Source organism: Anolis carolinensis, chromosome 3 (genome assembly GCF_035594765.1).
Source record: "Anolis carolinensis isolate JA03-04 chromosome 3, rAnoCar3.1.pri, whole genome shotgun sequence".
Lineage (NCBI taxonomy): Eukaryota > Metazoa > Chordata > Lepidosauria > Squamata > Dactyloidae > Anolis > Anolis carolinensis.
This window is the reverse complement of record NC_085843.1, coordinates 138,353,903-138,373,431: the sequence shown is the minus strand read 5'-3', so window position 1 is coordinate 138,373,431 and position 19,529 is coordinate 138,353,903. Positions and strand designations below refer to the sequence as shown.

General features: G+C 40.5%; 1 protein-coding gene across 1 annotated transcript in view; it reads left to right on the top strand.

The window, feature by feature from the left end:
- The window catches only part of abcc4 (ATP binding cassette subfamily C member 4 (PEL blood group)), a 196,885-nt gene that overhangs the window by 158,960 nt on the left and 18,396 nt on the right, over positions 1-19,529 (top strand). The gene's annotated exons all lie outside the window — the stretch shown is intronic.

Below are 19,529 nucleotides of genomic sequence, written 5' to 3'. Positions count from 1 at the left end.
AAAGCTGCTCTGGAATCGAAGGAGAATGAGTTTGTGACATCAAACTCTAGCCAAATACTGCCATGCGGAGATTTTTTTAAAAATCGTGTCAGAAGCGAATTGGGCTGCTTCTGGTGGGAGAGAATCAGCCATTGCCCAGGGAATGCCCAGATGTGTTACCATCCTGCTAGGAGGCTTCTCTCATGTCCTTGCATGGGAAGCTAGGGCTGACAGATAGGAGCTCACTCCATCTCACAGAGGTCACAGGTCAGCAGTTCAACCAGCACAAGGGTTTAACCCATTGCGTCACTGTGGCCCCGTCGTGATGAATGCAGTGATGAATCGGCCCCAAACGGCTCTGCGACTATTATGCAAGGAATACAAAAATACCAATTTTGCCATCAAAAAATGAGGTCGTGATTATTATGCAGTGGCGACTATTATGTGACAAATATGAGTAGTTTGATACACACACACAGAGTCAAATATTTCTACATGTGTTAGAATATTGTGGGATGCTTTTGTGTCACTCCACAAAGATTTCAGTTCTTAGCAGTTTAAAAGGGTCTCAAGTATCATTGTTTGGGGGGAGGGTGAGTCCTTCCTGAAACTCCAGAGAGGTCCTGCCAGATAATGGTAAAATTCCTGGGATAGATGGGCCAATACCTAGATTTGGTATAAGGCAACTCCCTGTATTTCTATCATACACCTCCCTGTTTTGTCTTCTGCTTCATGGCAGCTAATTGCCAGTATTTGTTTTAAGTCAGTTTCTACAAAATAAAAAGGAGGAAGATAAGACATTTCCTTTCTTCCTTATTTGTCCTCTAATTACTGAACATGGTTTCTCTTTGTAATTCAGGGACCAGTGTGCCATCTCTAATTCTTAATTATGACCTTTCAACAAAAGTTTTTCAAGCCCAAATGATTAAGAACACTTCCTCTACCATCATCCCTATTAATTACATGGTACAGGCAGTTCCCGAGTTACAAACATATGACTTACAAATGACTTCTAGTTAAGAACGGGACTGAGACAACAGGAAATAAGATAAATCTTCCTGTAGGAAGGGGAATTCACTCCTGAGAGAGTTATCATGTGGAAAATGTGTATCCACTGAAGCTTTTTCACCAATCCTTGTTTCCACAACAAGCCACATTTTTCAAAATCCAGTGATCACAGGGACTGAATCTTCTGAACAGGGGCATATCCCCCAAAATAAACACCATAGGGGTGTTAACCCTTCTCTATTCTATCTATGGCATATATATATATATATATATATATATATATATATATATAGAGAGAGAGAGAGAGAGAGAGAGAGAGAGAGAGAAACAGAGCGAGAGCGAGAGAGCGAGAGAGAGAGCGAAAGAGAGAGAGAGCGCATTCTAACAACAACAACAACTTTATTCTTATATCCTGCCTCCATCTCCCCCAAAGGGGACTCAGGGCAGCTTACACAGGGCCAAGCCCAGATAAAACAATAACAATATAAAATACATCAATAGACAAAAAACATTCTAGAACAATACTTTTGTAAAAAGTCCCATCAGCTCTTGGCTAGGATTATTAAATGCAACACATAGGAGCTTTGAAGAACTGGTGAAAAGGAAAGGTCCAAATAGAATAATAGAATCATAGAATAGTAGAGTTGGAAGAGACCTTATGGGCCATCTAGTCCAACCCCCTGCCAAGAAGCAGGAAATCGCATTCAAAGCACCCCCGACAGATGGCCATCCAGCCTCTGCTTAAAAGCCTCCAAGGAAGGAGCCTCCACCACAGTCCGGGGCAGAGAGTTCCACTGCCGAACAGCTTTCCCCATCACCTTAACTGGGGAAAACCAGCACCTTTTCTGTGTCTTCTGCCTTGTTATGTTTTGAGCCTGTCTGCATGTTCAGGAAAGGCAAACTAATTTATGAGTTTAGATAAAGTACATGCTTCCAGCTTCTTTGTCAAACCTATTCTGAATGTATGCAAGGAATTGGAAATCTTAATTTGCCCTCTCTGTACAATAGTGAGAAGGGTGAGCTATCTTATATATTTGACTATAAATCAATCTTGTGGATAAATTGAGGACGTGTTTTTGGCCCACAATTATGGAATTTGTATGACTTGTGGATTATTTGAGGGTAAAACTTTGGGACCTGTAACTAAACAATTTTTCCTGTTCTTTAAAAAATGCATAGAGGGAACATGCATGGGAAGAGCTAAAGAGAGGGTCTTTTTATTTGAGACGTTACAGTTTGAGGGAGGTTTTAACTATTTTTCTGATCTTAAAATGTCTACATCTATTATCAATATTAATAAAGAAAGGATTATAAATGAGGAAAAAGAATTACTTTTTTATATAAGAGAGCATTCAATCATATGCAACCCCCTTTAATTTTGAAAGTGTGTATTGCAAGAATGCTGGCTTTATGAATGTATAATATAGTGAATATATAAAACAAGCTATTAAAAGACTTGGGAGTTCAGCAACAAAAATGTCAGCGGTGCTGCAGATGGTTGTTGTTGTGTGTCTTCAGGTCATTTCTGCATAGGGCTACTCTAAGGTGAGCCTATCAAAGGGTTTCCATGGTGAGATTTATTTTGAGGGACATTGTATTTACCTTCCTCTGAGCCTGAGAGAGTGTGGATTTTACGACCAAATCAGGATTTGAATCTTGGTTTCCAAAGTTGTAGTCCAAAGCTTAACCATTACCCCATGCTAGTACTGCCCTACGGATTGCCACATTCTTATCAGTAGCAATTATAATTATTTCTAGGTTGTTCTGGAGATGATTATGATTATGATAGTAATAACAATAATTTTTGATTTATTACCTGCCTCTCCTTGTGGCCTGAGGTAGGGCACAACACTGTTAAAATACATTATCTTATAATAAAATACATTCAGTCAAAGCATATATTAAAACATATTGCCATACATTAAAATACATGGAACAAAGATTAAATACAATAGATGTAGAATGTGAATTTAAAATTAATAGTTCAAAACTGGCTGGGTAGGCCTGCTGGAAGAGATATGTCTTCAGTTGTCTTCTGGACACTGGGAATTTCCTAACTGTGAGAGCTGTTCAGCAGTGGAACTCTCTGCCTTGAAGTGTGGTGGAGGTTCCTTTTAAGCTAAGGCAGGATGACCATCTGTCGGGGGTTCTTTGAATGCGATTTTCCTCCTTCTTGGCAGGGGGTTGGACTGGATGGCCCATGAGGTCTCTTCCAACTCTACGATTCTATGATTCTGTGATTCTAATTCCGACAGCTGATTTAGCTGTTGCATCTCTTGAGGCATGTCATTCCACAGTTTTGGGGTGGCCTTTGAAAAGGTCCTCTGTTAGGGTCACCAGTTAGATTCTGCCTGTCTGGAGTAAATGGCTATGCTGATGCTTTGAGTCCCCTTTGGGGGAGATAAAGCAGGGTATAAATATCAACAACAACAACAACAACATAATGTGATGTTAGTGATCAGTATGATCCCCTTCTGCATTAATGCATGGTACTGAAAATACTAAAATGGCAAAGTCTTTATATACGTTAAGACATATAATGTTTTAGAATTTAAATGGGAAGAAAATTGTACAGTAGATGGTTTATTGCAGTAAAAAACATCAGGAAAAGAAAACCTAGAAAGAATATAGATATCAATCTAAAACTACTTTTAAGCCAGGAAAAGGAAGCAAGCAAGCAAAATTATACGAAACTGAATTGATTACAAAAATACAACCCACAAAAGTGCTTTACTACACCCTCTACGTGAAACAGATGAAATTGTTTTAATTTTTTTTTTAATCTGGGCTGAAAGGAATGCAAGGGGAAACCAAATGGTTTCTCTCTCTCTCTCTTGAGAATGCCATGAGCAAATTTTATAAAGATAAATGATAAAGTAAGTGTATGTGTGTGTATGTGTGTGCTGTGAGTGAACCTGAATCACAGCGACAACTCACCTACATATTTCATCAGGTTTTATTTTACCTAATGAGAGGAGCCTTCTTGAAAGAACAAAAGGAAGAGAAGAATGTGCTTTACACAACTGCAGACAGAAATGGCCTTAGGAGCTGTTTAATTCTGGTTTATTCTCTCTTCCAAAGTCATACTTCTGGTTTCTCAATCCCAGTCACGCCTTGAGGAGAGTATCTACACAATATCTTTCTTTTAATTATAAATATGCTTATCAAACTTCAAACGACTTGAAATCGTTGAGAGGATCTGTATTGTGTAAGGTGATACTGTCTTAAGACAATCACATCAATGAGTAATGATACTTGTTGCTCTTATACAATGCCTTTCATCTGGGAATCTCAAAGCTTATTGCAAACAATTAATTAAACTGCACAACATCCCTGCCAGGTAGGAAAATAATTGTGCCCCTATGAATCTGGGATTAGAAAAGTCCTATTAAAGTCATGTCATCTAAGCATTCTCATCTAACCATCCTAAAGCTCTGCTAATGTTGTTCTGTATGATAACTACTTACCTGCTAATACTGAGTTTGCCTAACAATGAAGCTAAATGATAAACTGGAATTTTGAAAAAGGAGTTCTGTAGAAGGGGTTTTGGATATTATATTTCTGTTATTCTATGGTGTTTTGGCTCTTTATACAGGCAAGGGTGGAGTTGAGTAATTTTAGGCTCTATTGCTAATAATGTTACAGAGTGGCCCTTAAACATGTGTTCATTAATTCAGTTTTACATTAAACACTTCTAATTGGCCAGAGGAGCCAAATGAAGTTTTTTTTCTCGAGCAAAATATGCTTACTTGGGCACAACCCCCGTTGTGTTAAGAAAAAGATAGCATACCTTATATACTCGAAGATAAGCTGAGTTTTTCAGCCCTTTTTATCAGCTGAATAAGCCTCCCTAGGGTCAAGGTCAAGCCAGGCAACTGGAGGCCATTGCTTGCAATATATGATATATTTCTCTCCTCCCTTATTAGTGTGTTTTATTTTGCAAAGCCTCCCTCGCTCTTTACCAAGGGATTGTTTTGAAAAGGAAAACAAGCCCTTGCAAGTCAGGAAGAAGAATATATATATATATACCCATTAATCTTATAAAAGCATTTTCCCCTGAAATATTTTTTAATCTCTGCTACAGATATGTAGGCACTTCCCCTTGCAAGCCATTGCAATCCCTATGTACCTAAATATTTGTATCTCTCTCTATATTTTAATTTTATATATGAATTTCCTCTCATATGTTTGCAAGTCTTTGCAAATTCTATGTACATGTACCTGTATATATGTATCTATGTGTACATTATTTTTATATATGAATTTTTGCCTCACATGTTTGCAAGTCTTTGCAAATCCTATGCAGATATAATTATTTATATATAGAGAGATGTCTAGCTAGATATATATGAATATAGATACATAGGGCTTGGAAATGCTACAGGGGAAATGCACACACACACACATATAGAGATTTCTAGATAGATGCAGGAGGGAAATGTACATATAGAGAGAGGATCTGCAAACATTTCAGAGGGAAATGCATATGTGAAATTAGTATATATAATTATAGATTTATATCTATCTCTGCATTGTTTATGTAGGCATTGAATGTTGCCTGTTATTATGTTGGAAGCTGGCCTGAGTCTCCATGGGGAGATAGGATGGGGTACAAATGAAGTTTTATTGTTGTCGTTGTTGTTGTTGTTGTTGTTGTTAAGTTATTGTTAATACCATATTGTTTTTGTTGACCCTACTTTTCCATTTACAGAGTTAGTTTACTGTTTTTCTTTGAAATACAGTAAATATTCAAAATCCTTTAACCTACTGCTGCATCAATTTCATTGGGATCTATGGCCCTATATACTCTCTGTGTGTGGCTTGTTTGTTACCTATCAATGTATGGTGACCCTCAAGAAATTTCATAGGGTCTTTTTTTAAAGAGAAGGAATCTTCAGAGGTAATTTTGCCATCTCCTTCCATTGGAATATAATCTACAGCACATGGTGTTCATTGGCACTCTCACATACAAGTACTAAACAGGGTTAGCCTCACTTAGCTTCCAAGATCTATATCCTGTTTTGCAAATATTATTTTGTTTTTTAAATAACTAACTTGCTCACATAAGTGTTTCTTAGCTCATAGGGATTTCTAAGAAAAGGAATACTTAGAGGGGATTTTACCAGTTCCTTCCCCTGAAATATAGCTTAAAGCACCTGGTGTTTGTTGGTGGTTTCCCAAACAGTACTGACCTGCTTAGCTTCCAAGATCAAATTGGATTTGGTGCCTTTGGGGTATTTATGTCCCTCTGGATAAATAATCTTGCTTGCCACAGGTAATCTAAGAGTCTTACCGTTTACAGCTGTTTGCCACTTTGAGTCTCCTTTAGTGGGATATAAAATAATAATCATAATCATAATAATCATAATAATCATAATAGCTGAGTATATTTTTCTCAGATTTTTTTTTAAAAAATAACTTCTTGAGTTGACCTTGGACCTCTTCACACACATGGCCGGAATCGCCGAGTATCCTGGTGGCCCCCATCCAGAGGGACAGAATCATAGAATCCTAGAGTTAGAAGAGACCTCGTGCGCCGTCCAGTCCAACCCCCTGCCAAAAGGCAGGAAAATTGTATTCAAAGCACCCCTGACAGATGGCCATCCAGCCTCTGTTTAAAAGCCTCCAAAGAAGGAACCTCCACCACACTCCGGGACAGAGAGTGGGGACCTGTCATGCTGTCTCGGCTTCCCCCCTATCTCATCATATGAGGGGAAGCCTCTGTAAGCCAGCTCAACCCATCTTTCCTTAGGAAAAGATGGGAATCCTTCTCTCATGCATCACTGGCAATTTTTTAGGGGCAGCAGGATTTTCTTCTCACTTTCGCCATGGAGCCACTCCGGAAGTACCTTTACTGTATGTGATGGGAGCTGGCTGGCTTCCTTTACAAAAGTGGAAAAAACCCATTGACACCACATAAATTAAGCCTGTGTGAAGAGGTCACTTGTACTCTTTAAACAAGAAGGGGCATAAAACATTTTCAGATTTTGAAGCGCATATACTATACTATATTTATAATCTGTGCCACATGTATCGAATGCAAGGCCCGCAGGCAGAATTTAGCCCGCCAAGTTATTTTATGTGGCTCAAGAGGCTTTCAATGCCAGGACAATTGTTACATTTATACAGTTTTACAAATACAACTGGTCCTTTGAAGGCAGTTGTAGGCTAATGTGGCCCTTGGTGAAAATGAGTTTGGCACCCCTTTTTATGTGGCTTAAGCCTTGTACCTAATTTGCAGTGGGTTTTGACTTTTTTCCTTTCAAAGAAACCTTTCCCTTCAGTGTGTCTATGATGAAACCTTTGGCTTTGCAAAGGGTTGGGGGGACAGAGTCGCCCAATAGAGGTTCAGTTCGCATAGGGGCCACGCCAGGCCTTTTGAACCTAGCACTCTTTTTGCTGACATGCTAATTTCAATATGCAAGAAACATCCTTAACAGTTTACTCAAACATGCAGCTCTGCAACCACTCTCTAAATGAGAGAGGCCAGGAGAAAACACATTGCATTGCCATCTGCAGATTCCATCATCTGACCCAGAAATGAAGTAGCAGTTTCCCAAGGGGTCATGGTTGGTTTCCGGCTGGGAATGTATTAGGATTGATTACTCACTTTGCCAAGTTTACACCACGCCTCACAGACAAATAGGCACCACGAAAAGATCTCCCTCAAGAAAGAGTCATGCATAGAGTTTCAGTGGGATGCCTGGAATGAGTTTGCCTTCACCAAAACAAGCCACCTAATTGGTACTACTCACATCTCATGGTGTTGAAAAGTTTATTCATGAGATGAATAACCAACTCTGTAATTACAAATGTATTCAAAGAAGACAAGCAGGATCTATAATAAATGAAAAGTGTTGATCTTTCTGGGTTATGACCCTCAGCTGGGGTTCACCAGTGGTGAAACTACCATCATTTGTCCGTATTGTTATTGTTCTAAGTAAAAGAGCAAGGAAAATGTAAAGGCAAAAGATGCAGGGTGACAGGAGGAAGAATATAAACCAAGCAGAGAAAGGTGGGCCCATACAATTAAAACAATGTGATTGTAGCAGTTTAGATAATACACTGAATAAGATACTTATTCAGTTGACAACTAGTAATCATAGACTGTAATATGCACTACAGTTTTGGACAATGAAATTAAAAATAGCATTTTTGTCATGCTCAGAGCAATATAAAAGTTATTTAAAAATAAATCAATAGACTTAAGGCATTGCTTTGATTAAGTTGAAATAGTTATCTTTAGTTATTTAAGGGGGGGTTGTACTTACATTCAACATTTCTACCTTACCCCTTCCTAATGTGCTAGAACAACTGTCAACAATGTGAATAAAAGAGTTAAAATTTGAAATAGCTGTTTATGAAACTAATCATTTTAAAACAGGTATCCTCAAATAGTGGATTCCAATCTTTGGTCCTCCAAATGTTCTAGTCTTTAACCCACAGAATGCATGCCTGCCTTTTCTCAGTTCTGCAGGTGCTACAATAGAGAAAATTCTTGATTTGAGTCACTTGAGTGTGTAATTTCAGAAGTGTAGACTCTTCTAGAAAATCCAAAGTCTTGTCGGAAATACCATATATGCATAGATATAAAATTCCTGTTGTTCTGGCCTGAGACAACTAAGAAGCTTAAAAACTAGTTTCCAGATCAAAGTATTGCTCTTAACTTATCACTGGGACATTTCTTTGGGTACTAGCATAATCTAGTCATGCAACTTACTATATGTATGTTCAGTTCTTCCTGCTGTCATCTGCATCAGCTCTAGTTTCTAGGCATCACTCCGGAGCATCTCTGAATCTCTGACGCAGACCATTCATGATTTTATTGTGACCTGAAACCTCAGATTATAGATTATAGATTAGAATCTGTGAAGTATATAGAAGCCCTCGGTGCTATTCAGTCTTGAAGAGAAACAATTATGTCTATTGTGATTGCTGTAGGGATGGAGATTTATCAAAGGATTTCATCTTTACCAAGAAACAGGTGAAGTGATGGGATCCCAAGTATGCTATAAAAGGAATGCAGAATCGAATGTCTTCTTGGCTTTGGTCTGCTCTGAAAGCATACATTGAGGAAAAGGGCTCTGAAATGTTTAATATTCTCGCAGTATACATTTTTAACAAGGGAAAACAAATCCTGAGAATTCACTCTGTGCTTCAATCCTGATAGCAGGAGCCAAAGATGACTTTACATAGATACAAGGTACCATTATCAGAGTGCTCCATGTGTAGAAAACAGGTACATGGATTGAGATCAATACAAGTACGATGCCGCAGCTACAAATACCTAAGATTTCAAAAGTTGGTAGGATACAAGAGCTGTCAGAGACTAGTGCAAAACCTTTTTTTAAACAGTCAGTTATGCTTTAAATGTCCATTTGGTTATATAGGACTTCCCCTTAGCTTTTTTAACTGGCTAGTAAAGTGTTGGTTATTGTTTGTGATGCTAACACAGAGAGAAGTTGCGCTGATGATAAGACCATTTCCTACTTGGATCTAAACCTTTCAATGATTTCAACAGATCTATCATAATCCAAAACTTGTAAATCATTTATATGTCTCTGATCATATTTTAAAGTACTATACAGAATACTGACTGTACAGTACCTTAATTTATATCAGAGGAAAAGTCATAATCCTTTTACAAGTTAACTGTAGAAAAGAGTATTTTAAAAAAGATCCTGCTTCATCATGCAAGTCATGGTGGCCTAGTTTATACATGCATACTTACTATTTGATTGTACTATCAAGTGGCAGGTTGCATAGATGTCACTGACTTTTGAGAACCGTCATGGTGTTGTGGTTTGAGTATGGGATGATGACTCTGGAGATGAAGGTTCGAGTCCCTGCTTGACCAGAGAAACCTTTTAGGCAAGTTGCATTCCCTTGGCCTCAGGGAAAGACAAAGTCATAGAATCATAGAGTTGGAAGAGACCTCGTGGACCAGTCAGTTCAACCCCCTGCCAAGATGCAGGAAAATTGCATTCAACGTCAACTCTTCTCTGAACAAATCTTGCCACCAGAAGTCAGAAGCAACTTGGAGGCACACAACAATGGTAATCCATAAAGTAAGCCTGGATCCCATGAAAATGGAATCATACAGGTCTATTTTGTTAGCAAACATAGATAACAAAGCAAAGGAAGTACTTCGGGTGGTTTATCTGACTTCAAAGATCTGGCTTTGTATTTTGATGCCCAGGTGGCATTGAAGGCATGAATCATCTTTCATCAGTTGAAGTTGATGTGTACAGATCTTCCTAAGCAGAGAATCTTGGGCCTTTGATAATATCTTCTTTAGATTACTGAAATGCATTATATGTGGTATGTCTCAGACAAAGAGTTGTCATTGTGATTTTAATGATTACTACTTTTATCTGCAATAAGAGTCCTAACCACACTTGATATTTAAACATCAGTTGCAGAATCAAGAATGTGAATCTGTCCCACAGCACTTTGCAGTGTAGCCAAAGGCTTTACCATTTGACTTGTCTCTTGACCTAATATAACTGGCTAGAGATTCTGCACCTGGGCATTTATTCAATGATTTACTTCTGCTCTTGAGAAAAGCAAAAGCAAATGATGTCATCAGCGTAGTAATGTCACCCCACGCTCAGATTTTGGGCAATCTCTCTCTAAAGTTGTTGTAAAAAAGGTAAAGGTAAAGGTTTTCCTCTGACGTTAAGTCCAGTCATGTCTGACTCTGGGGGTTGGTGCTCATCTCCATTTCTAAGCTGAAGAGCCGGCGTTGTCTGTAGACACCTCCAAGGTCATGTGGCCGGCATGACTGCATGGAGCGCCATTACCTTCCCGCCAGAGCGATACCTATTGATCTACTCACATTGGCATGTTTTCGAACTGCTAGGTTGGCAGGAGCTGGAGCTAACAGCGGCCGCTCATACCGCTCCCGGGGATTGAACCTGGGACTTTCGGTCTCCAGCTCAGTGCTTTAACGCACTTTGCCACCGGGGCTCCTTGTTGTAGAGATGTTAAAACTTTAGGTTGTAGCACGGTATTCTAAGAGTCATGGCAAAGAGCAGTTACTCTTTGTTACTCTCTATCATCTACATTGCTTATCTCCAGCATTGGCATGCATGATTGGAGCCATGTCAAAACAGCATGTCCTAGCTCCATGTCAGCACTCTCTCTTGTGGTTGAGTTGTGTTGATAGCCTGTTAGAAGTAAGAGTATGCACATATCTATTATACCAGTTCTCTCTTTCCAACATGTTCTCTCCTCCAAACCCTGACTGATGTGGGTTGAGATAATCAGTATCTTCTGTTAGTCTCTGGAACAAATTACATAGTTGTTCTGATATTCTCCCTTACCTCATTAAAACTGTTACATTGTTTACTTTTGAAATTGGTGTTTACAAGCTGGTAATGTACATGACTACATGTTTGTAGCACAGATTTTCAAACAAAACGTCCCAGGCTGCTAACAGAGAGCCCACAAAAATTTACTAGTATTAGTCATTTGTTGATCCAGATACCTATGATCAAATTTTAGGATAGTGGTAAAATTCTTACTAAGTTATTGGGAACATAGGAGCCCCCTTTTTCTAAGTCAGACCAACATGACCATCTTGTTTAGTGCTATCAGCAATAGGTCTCCTGAGTTTCAGATAAGAATCTTTACAAGCCCTGCTTAAAGATAGGACCTTAAGCATGTGCCTTAACACCAGAGGCGGTCCAACCATAAGGCGAAATAGGCATTTGCCTGTGGCGCCATCGTCCCGGGGGCACCATCGTCCTGGGAGGAGGGCACCACTCTCACCCTTCCAGCGGCCGCGCTGGGCCTTCCGGCCAGCGCAGACCCACCTTCGCACCACGCAAGCCCACCTTTGGGGCCTTCAGAGATTGTGAGGTCTATAGGAACTTGGAAGCTAGGTATGTGGGGTTTATATATCTGTAGAAGGTCCAGGGTGGGAGAAAGAACTTTTCTTTGAAGCAGGTGTGAATGTTGTAATTAATCACCTTGATTAGCATTTAATGGCCCTGTGGCTTCAAGGCCTGGCTTCTTCTTGCCTGGGAGAATCTTTTTTTGGGAGGAGTTAGCTGTCCCTGATTGTTTACTGTCTGGATTTCTTCTGTTTTCAGAGTGTTGTTCTTTATTTATTGTCCTGATTTTAGAGGTTTTTTTTTTTAATACTGAGGGCTATCTGGGTTATCTAAGTCCACACTGCCCTATATCCCTGTTCAATGTTTAGTGCTAAATTTGCAAATATAGTAATTCCTACATAACATTACCATGTATTGAACTGCTTTTTCTATTGATTTGTTGTAAAACATGATGTTTTGGTGCTTAATTTTTAAAATCATAATGTAATTTGATGTTTTATAGGCTTTTCCTTTATACTTCCTTATTATCCAACATTTTTGCTTATCCAACGCTTTTATTTTTCAGTGATTGGTTTGGGGGGGCGCCAAAATTCTGTTCGCCTACACTTGAAAAATACCTAGGGCCGGCTCTGCTTAACACTAAGCTACTGACCCACCTTTTCTAGTTGAATCTTCCTTCTTCTGTATTATAATTTTGCTTATGTGCATTATACTTGGTCCCTTTTTTAGTTCTCTTTAGAGGAGGAGATTATTGTATTATATTTTAAAGTTTTGTTCAGAATCTTTGGATGGTATGCTTTGTCTCTCAGATTATTGAGGGAAAGAACTGATTATTTGTATGGATACACTGCCAGAGCATTCATTATAACTCTGGATCCTTACTTCTTAGTGTACAAAAACTATTTTGACACACTATCTGCCATTATTTTTCAAGAGAAAATAATATGGTATGGGGGTGGTTGTAACTCTAGGATTCTTCCAATTTTGAATCTGTGCATCTCATTTGTTCCAGGGAATGCTGGGATCATGTACTCAGGTTTTCTCCCTTCTTGTCCTTATCCCTTTAATTCTATGTACATTGATTGTTTTATTGTTTTACGCAACAGCTAATGCAATGTTAAAGCCTAACTTCTCATAATGTGGGATGAATCAAACACAGTTTGTAAACTGAGAGGGTCCAGAGAAAGAAATCTGTGTCCATAGTTGCTACTTATAATGATGGCTGTTTCCTAAGATTTGGGTGAGGCAAGATTGCTTCTCCTGGTTGACAGCACATTCATTCTGAAGGCTCAAGTGGGTGATCAGCAGTAAATATGTTGAATCTGGACATGCCTGTTTTCCTAGAGAGCCATGTCCTGTCATACAATTTATGACATCAAAATCTTGCCGATTGGTATCATTAATGCATTTGGGGGCTCTGCTCAAAAGAGTTACATTTTCATGGCTATAGATCTCAGAACTATTTAAAACTACTTCGAAGCTACAGTATGTTCGGGAAATTGCAGTACAATTACTAATGTCCTATATACCATTTTATTCAGAATTTGAGCCAAATGAATTGGCAATCTGATTTCCAGGCCTGGAGGACAACTTTCTTCGTAGTCAGCTCCAGTACATCCCACTGGGGTTGTACTCACAAGACACATTAGATAATTATGTACAGAGACTGGCGCTTTCACTGAAGCACTATAACTTAGAAATCCCTTTCCCATGGTGGTCCCCTAACTATTATAGTCTAAATCCAGTTGCTAGTACCAACTAGAATAGACCACTGAGCCAATGGGAATTTGGTAGTCTATACATTCATTGAGTAGGTCTACTCTAATTAGTACTAGCAGTTGGATTTAGCTTTACATCAAACTCTTGAAATAGATATGGCACTGTGTGTCTTTGGACATCTGCTGAGTGTCTTGGTGGCCTTATGAAAGATTTGTGTTATGAGTCTTTTTCCAGTCCTTCTGATGTTTTTGATCAACTTGCTCATTTCTTGTGGTTACTGAAAACAGCATATGCAAGACATGCAAATAGATAAACAGCTTAAGTTAGAAACACTTTACTAATATAACTCACTGTATTTAATGCTTGCATACTACTTCAAATTTATGTTTAAGGACTACTTCCTTTGTGAACATTAACCCGAGGGAACAAAATAATGTGAATTGGCTTTTACAGACTATGAGTGTTTTTTCTTCTTTTTTCAGGTTTGTGTAACCTTTTCCTCACACTTTACCAAGTACACAGAATATCCAGGTGTGCAACAGCTTTAGGCATGATTGTGGATCATGCTTCATACTGGCAGTTCTTAATACTAAGCAGCATGTGGAGAAGTTAGTTATGTAAATGTACTTAAGCAGTGAAATTTCAGAGACAGATTTCTCATATAAAGCAGTGTTTTTCAAACTTTTACCTCTAGGGAACTTTTCCTCATTAGTTTGGTGTGCTCATCAGGTTAAACCAAGGATGCAAAGGAACCTTGGCTTATTCTCGATGAGCAGCATGGTAGTCATTTCTGCTTGCAGTGGGAATGACTAAACATACAATGCATTCCCTCCAACACAAGATGAAAACTGGGACACATATGAGTAAGCAACATCAGTATGGTCAAGGTGGCAAACTTTATTGAGAAAGAACACACACTCAAGGTAAGACTGCAGCAGTTTGAGTTTGCCTGAACCTACAGGAAATGAAATTGTTTTGATGTAGACAGGAATATTGAATTTCCTTCTTTGCAAACGATTTGAAAGAAGGGAGGGTGTTTCTCAGTTTTTATCCTTTGCAATTCTCATTTTCAATTTATTTATTTATTTTGTGTCAAAAGTATTGCATAATAAGTAAGTTTAAAACTGATAAAATAAAAGGATCACAAGCAGATAAATAGTTTTAAACCAAAAATGGGCAATAGTGACTATATTGTCTGTAGCTTTCAATAGTTCTTCTTCTGTGCATTTTCAATAACATAGGGACTGTTTTGGTAAGTTGGGTCATCGGTATTTGATCAGAGCACTATGTCTAGAAAAACGCACAGCTGTGTTTGTGCTATATACTTTTCTCTCACACACTTGGGTTTTGACTTTTTAACAAATGCATAACAATAACTGCAGAAAACATTTCACAACATAAAGGACTCAGAAAAGGGAATGGCTTCTCATATTTCTTACTGTCTGCCATCTCATAATCATGTCCCTTGCTGATGTAACTCTACAGTGAATAAATAGTGTTTGCACAGGCAGTATCCAGAAAAATGGGGTGAACGGGGACCAGAGACCTTTGGCCAGAGAACTGGTTTCGTATTCATGACTTATCTGGCTAGGCTAAGAGTTTACCTAAAGCTGTGTGACTAGCCAGATCGATATCTCAGTGGGAATACTCAGGCAAAGAAAAAGGTCACAACAATTAATTTATATGGAATCTGGTACTCAGATCATGCTCTCCCGAAATCAGGTTCTGTACTAGAATATTACCACCTCCCTGTACTTTTGGATTATTCCTGTCTTGTCTTGCAATAATTCTGTGTCAGTGTGAATTATTGAAAATGAGTGTTGCAGATCTTGCATTCCATAGAACTGTCTAGGTCAAAAATAAAACAAATAAAATATACATATATCAAGTTGTCATGTTCAGGAGCATGAACATTTCAATCTGGTGTAATTTGATGACAAAAGTAAAATACAAATACATACAGGTTGGATGCTGCCAATCTTTTTTGACAAAATAGCTACTCTTGTAACCTTTTCTCATTCCCATGGATTCAGTTCATGTCTTCTCAGCCTAAGTAGGAATGTCAGAAACTTGGACAAAGTAGAAGGTTTTGATTATAATTTATACATGCATTCATTGGAATAGAAGTGCCTATCCCTTGCCCTAGGCCCTCCTTTGACATGTGCGACTTGATATCAGGTGCAATTCTGAAATATAACCTAATCACACCATAGGCTGCTCTCTTTGTCTTCTCACTCCCACCCCTTTTCTTTAAGCATTTGATTCCATCAGGTTGAGACAGCTCAGTGACTCAAAAGGTTTTCACAGTCTTCAAGAATGTCCACAGTCTTCAAGAATGTCCCCCCCCCCCCCCCCCCCCCCAGGTCCTTGTTGTGCTGCAGAAGATCAACCGGGGCATGGTTGGGGACATTATTTAAGTTCAAGTTGCTGGGCGAAAACTGCCTCCTAGAATAATACCCTGTCAGCTGCCCTAACCCCTTGTCTCATCTCTGTTTTTGTATTTCCTATGCATTGTTGGGATGGTTGCATAAGCACAAAACCTGATCCAGATCAGGGACTTTGAATTTCAATAAATCAAACCCAAGTTGCAGTGAATATCTTAGTAAGCACTTTCATGTGATAAACCTCTTTCTGATACTAGAGGAAGGGAGCAGTATTGAGCTCTAGGAAGGACATGCCACATAGTTGCTGAACAAGCCACAAAGGTCTGCATTTGTGCCCAAATCTTCCAATACCCTGACTCTTGCCAAACCTCTAGAATTCTTGATTTTGCTGTTTTGAAGGGAAAATAATAGATGTAATATAGGTAGATTTCCCTAAATATGCATTTGATTACTGAAAACAGTGTGATCATTAACCTAGTCAGAACTAGCTGTGCCTTTGGATTGCAGATGCTGGGGTGAAGGAGATGTTCTCCCTAAGCCCTTTTTTGGAGGACCCCACTATGTGTGCTATGCAACCTGTCCCAACCTGTCTTTAGGTAAGATGGAGAAGGTTATTCTATATCCACTATTGAACTGGTAGTCCAGTTAGCTTATGAATGGAAAATAGGGAAGGATTTGTCATTTCTCCCCACTCTACCACCCAATATGGACAAACCCAGCTTCCATAGGTAGCCATTTGTACGGGGACAAATTTCAGTGAGCTGCTGTTCCTATCAATAGAATGGTGCCAAGAACTGTGCCTGAGATTATTTGATACTTGGTAAATCTTCTTTTAATTTCAAGAACTGAAAGTCTTAAGATGCTAGTGAGGCATGACATACGATTAAAGGGACTGAATTGTAGAGATTGGGTTATCTGGCTCAGTTGAAATTTCAACAGTGGAATGATGGAGAACTCAAGATGTCTGAATTTTTTATTTTATTGAACAGCCCCAAATTTGATCTCGAAGGTGATTCACTTTTGGAACCTTCTAATGCACACGTGCTTTGGTCCGAGCTGTCATTGTTACCCAGTTACAAAGACATTTCAAATCATGTGGTTTTGTCTGCCCCCACTCAAAGCATGCACTTTTTTTTATTTCTGCTGCATTTTTTTTAAAGTCACTGTTTTTGTCATTTTTTAAAATTTATCTATAGTATTATGGTATGGTCTGATATGGAAGGAGCTCTAGGTGATACCAGTCTTAGTAACATCATTGCCTGTAATGACATTCTTGTTCCTTTGTTGCTCTAAGTACAAAAAAACATAAAGAGGTGCTAGGACTGAGATTCTTGAAGTAAGGAACTGATGGTTTCTTTTAATATGTTGCATGCTAATGATCTCATCAGACAGCCTCTGGAGGTTCTCCGCTTCATAGAAGGGTGTGGGCAACCGGACGTCCCACAGCTCGCATCACCTGGCTCCAGTTGAGGGCGATCAGATGGAGGGGAAGCGTGAGCGTCTGGTGCATGGGGCTTCTCCTCATGCATTCCAGTGGCAACATGGGAGCCCTCCTGTGTTGCCCTGGCAGTGGTATGCAGTAGCTCTACTCTTCTTCACCCACGGAACCACGCTGGCGTCATCTGATGGGAGCCGGCTGGCTCGGTGGGTGACCGGGGCTACGAATTTAGCCCCGTGTGAAGAGGCAAATGTATGAAGTCAGACGAGGACTGATTTCTCTGTAAGGGCAGGTAGAGGAGTTGCCATTTATAACCCCAAGATGTGGCCTACCGTCCCTGACTTTTGCCCCCAGAAAAGAATAAGCAATGTTAGAGTGTGTAAGGAACCATATTAGTCATCCAATATTCATTGGAAACATGCTTAGAGTGGGACTTATTCCTATGTATGCAAGCCTTGAGAGGGATGGATGACAGATCAGATGAAGACAGGTACTGATGTTTTGTGTGCATATGTGAATGTAAGAGATTTAGAGATTGTGAAGCTGGTTTTCATTTGCTTTGAAGTATAAGAGGAACTGAGTCCTCAGATATGTATAAGACGATTTTTACCCTGAATAGTAAATAAATACTTTTGCATGTCATAGAAAGAGCCAGCATAGGGTAGTGGTTTGAGTGTTGAGCTATAATTTTGGAGAATAGGACTTGAATCCCCATTGGCCATGGAAACCCACTCAATTGGATAACTATCGGCCGATTTCCAATCTCCCCTTTTTGGGCAAGGTCGTGGAACGGGTGGTGGCAGCGCAACTCCAGGCATTCTTGGTAGATGCTGATATTCTAGATCCGGCACAGTCTGGCTTCAGGCCGGGGCATGGCACCGAGACAGCCTTGGTCGCCTTAGTCGATGATCTTCGCCGGGAACTGGACAAGGGGAGTGTGTCCTTGCTGGTTCTGCTGGACCTCTCAGCGGCCTTCGATACCGTTGACCACGGTATCCTTCTGGGACGACTCGCCGGGTTGGGCATTGGAGGCACTGTTCTGCAGTGGCTCCGGTCCTTCCTGGAGGCACGATCCCAGATGGTGTCACTGGGGGACACCTGCTCGGCTCCACAGCTATTGTCCTGTGGGATCCCGCAGGGGTCAATATTGTCCCCCATGTTGTTTAACATCTACATGAAGCCGCTGGGAGAGATCATCCGGAGTTTCGGGGTAAGATGTCATCTGTACGCAGATGATGTCCAGCTCTGTCACTCCTTTCCACCTGTCACTAAGGAGGCTGTCCAGGTCCTGAATCGGTGTCTGGCCGCTGTGTCGGACTGGATGAGGGCCAATAAATTGAAATTGAATCCAGACAAGACGGAGGTCCTCCTGGTTAGTCGCAAGGCTGAACAGGGAATAGGGTTACAGCTTGTGTTGGACAGGGTCGCACTCCCCCTAAAGACGCAGGTTCGCAGTCTGGGGGTGATCCTGAACTCATTGCTGAGCCTGGAGCCTCAGGTTTCAGCGGTGGCCGGGAGAGCCTTCGCACAACTCCGCCTCGTGTGCCAGCTGCGCCCGTTCCTTGGGAGGTCTGACTTGGCCACGGTGGTCCACGCTCTGGTCACATCCCGGCTGGATTACTGCAACGCACTCTACGTGGGGCTGCCTTTGAAGACGGCCCGGAAGCTCCAGCTGGTGCAGCGGGCGGCAGCCAGGTTAATAACGGGAGCAGCTTACAGGGAGCGTACAACCCCCCTGCTAAGCCAGCTCCACTGGCTGCCGATATGCTACCGAGCCCAATTCAAAGTGCTGGTTTTGACCTACAAAGCCCTAAACGGTTCTGGTCCTGCCTATCTATCTGAACGTATCTCCTCCTATGAGCCTGTTAGAACCTTAAGATCTTCCGGGGAGGCCCTGCTCTTGATCCCACCTGCCTCGCAGGCGCAGCAGGTGGGGACGAGGGACAGGGCCTTCTCGGTGGTGGCTCCTCGGCTGTGGAACTCCCTCCCCAGCGATATCCGGCAAACCCCATCCCTCCTGGGATTTAGAAGAAAACTAAAAACTTGGCTCTGCGCCCAGGCATTCAGCGAATAAGCTCATTGGCTGTTGTAATCGGGTCGCAAATCTGTAATTGTAGCAGTAGTGAATGACTGAGGATGGTGCAATATCGCTGCTTTGCAGCG